We start from the raw sequence: 2,933 nt of genomic DNA, 5'->3' as shown, positions 1-2,933 counted from the left end.
TGGATCTTTGTAGACTGTCGGTACTTTGTTGTCCGGCCTCTTTTGATCACTTCTGGTTTTGTCCACTTTCTGCTTGGTCGAGGTGGTCCTTGGGGCTAACTTGTCCGACGACTTTTTAGTGTTCTCATAGAACACTTTTTATTCAGTCTGAACAATTTTGATAGGCTTTTCGTGGAGCCGTGGCTTTTTGGGTGGAGCTATATCCGTTTTAGCGCACGTTTTTCATTGGTCCGACTTCTTCTTGTCGGTCCAAGCTATAGCTTTCGTTGGTCCGACTTCTTCTTGTCGGTCCAAGCTGTAGCTTTTGTTGGTCTGATTTCTTCTTGTCGGTCCCTTCTAAGTTATTTCTAGTAATCATTTTTATTGGACCTTTGTCAGGTCTCTTTCAGGGATTACTTTTTATAACTTTTTTGTCGCTTTGATCGGCTTGGGCCGACTTCATCATGGTGGTCTTGTCGAGTTACTTGGTAATCCTCTTTTTTGGATCTTGTTCAGGTCTCTTTCAGGGATTACCTTTATAACTTTTTCATAGGAGTCTGACTTCATCATGTCGGGCTCTTCTAAGTTATAATAATCCTCTTTTATAGGGTTGGCTAGACCTCTTTCCAGGGCTTTACTTATAACTTGGGTTGTTATGGCTGGTCCGACTTTTTTGTGTCGGCCAGTCTTCAAGTTATTTTATAGCAATCCATTTTATTAGGACCTCGTCAGGTCCTTTCTATGGATCACTTTCTATAACTTCTTGCATTATTCTGTTTTCATCTTTGCCGATTTTGTAGAGTTTGGGTTTTAACCCTCGTTTGGCAGACCTTTTGATGAATTTGGTTTTCATCTTTGGTCTTTATCGTGATCGCGTAGTGAATTTGATTTTCACTTTCTGCCGATCTGTAGCTTTATAATCGGACGATGAATGTTTCAGATTAATGCGTCTTGATTGAGCAGTGAATTTGGTTTTCACTTTGTCAACCTTTGTCGAAATCAAACGATGAATTCGGTTTTCATTGTGGTCGGGCGGTGATGTTGGTTTTCACCTTGCCGACCTGTCGCTTTGTAATCGGACGATGAATTTTGGTTTTCATCTTGCCGACTTTGTCGTGATCGGGCGGTGAATTTAGTTTTCACCTTGCCGACCTTTGTCGTGATCGGGCAGTGAATTTGATTTTCACCTTGCCGACCTGTCGTAATCGGACGTCTTGATAGGAAACATTTTAGGAAATCTGTGAACTTTTTAACAATAAAATGAAGATATGAATAAGAATGTGTACATGTTAGTGCTTACCCGTCTAGGTCGGGCAATCTTTTAGATCTCGTCCTGGCACCTTTTGCAGGCATGCCATGACCTTGGTAGCTCTCGCCCCTCGAGGTCGGACACTTTGTAGTGACTTTCCCCAGTGCTTCCGTGACTTGGCAGGGTCCTTTCCAATTAGCTGCTAGCTTTTCCTCTCCCGGTCGACTTGTTCCGATGTCGTTTCAGAATAGGATGAGATAGTTATTGGCAAAACTTTGCTGGATTACCTTTTGATTGTATCTTGAGGCCATTTGACGATTTAACGCTTCCTCCCTAATCCGAGTAGGTCAAGTTCTTCCCTTTGGATTTGGGAGTTGACCTCTTTATTGTAGAGGATCATTCTGGGAGATCCTTCTTCGATCTCTACTGGGATCATTGCCTTCACTCCGCGTGGTGAAGTGTGGAGTTGTTTGATATGCCCATAGGACTTATGGGATCTCTTCAGCCCAAGCTCCCTTTTGATCTGAAGAACTTTGGTTCTTTTTGCAAAAAGTTTGCGTCTTTGATCATTTGTTGTGACTTTTCTTTTGTCGTTCGCCTTTTGAGGAGAATGTGTGCTTTGCTTAGGATTTGGTTGCTGTTCCTGTTTCTTTTCATCGTTGCCTGACTCCTTTTATACAAAAGTTCGAGTTTTTGTGTTGACCTTTTATTTGAGAGGTGTTCAGACTGTTTGGGTATAGATTGTTGGCTTCTCTTCTCTGTGTTCTTGCCCTGTTATTTCCTCCAAAGGGTGCCCCTGGACTTTCGTGTGAGTCCTGGGGTTTCTCTTTTACTGTTGTATCTAATATCTGATGTTTTGCTGTTACTGTCCGAGTTATTTCCTTATTTGTTCGAGTTGTTTGGTAATAACCCCATGGTTGACCTATGTCTTCTTGAAAAAATATTGCTGAGATGTCTACTAAGATCCCGGACGACATGTCTAATTGACTAGATTCAATAGTTGTAATGCGTGTTACTATGGCTGACCCTGAGTACTGTGTGCAATTTAGGATGTTCCGTAGAATTTGTAGGGATAGGGATGAGGAGGAGAATTATGAGCTGGTGTTGCCGGACCTTGAGGAGAGGGTTTATTTTCCTTCCTTGTTGTGATCTTGTACTGTAGCCTGGATGAGGCTTCTGTTATTGCCCCCTGGTTTGGTGCTGGCTAGTTTTGAAAATGAATCATCTCAGGCATTTTGTTCCCGAGGTATGTGTCGGACTTCATATTCTCCGAATTGTCAGAGCTGTTGGTGCTGACTGATTTTGAAAGTGCATCAGCTCGGGCATTCTACTCCCGAGGTATGTGTCGAACTTCATATTCCCCGAAATGTTCGAGTTGTTTTTCGTTTTTGTCCAGGGTCCCCCGAATTGTCCGAGTTGTTCTTTGGTTTTGTCCAGGGTCCCCCGAATTACCCGAGGTATTTTTTCATGGTGGGATCCTCAGCTTGGTTGCTCCCTTCTATTTGTGAGGTGACTACTTGTGAATCACTGGACATGGTAACCTCCTACCTTCTTAGCTAGCCTTAAACCAGTCACTAGTGCCTCGTATTCAGCTTGGTCATTTAGCTTGATTTGGCTTCCCTGATCGCTTTCTATAATTACACCCGCACCACTCCTGGTTTTGTTTGAAGAGTCGTCCATGTAGAATTTCCATTTTGTAGGAGTT

Source organism: Arachis duranensis, chromosome 4, assembly GCF_000817695.3.
Source record: "Arachis duranensis cultivar V14167 chromosome 4, aradu.V14167.gnm2.J7QH, whole genome shotgun sequence".
Taxonomy (NCBI): domain Eukaryota; kingdom Viridiplantae; phylum Streptophyta; class Magnoliopsida; order Fabales; family Fabaceae; genus Arachis; species Arachis duranensis.
The sequence above is the reverse complement of the archived record's forward strand: the minus strand, read 5'-3'. Positions refer to the sequence as shown.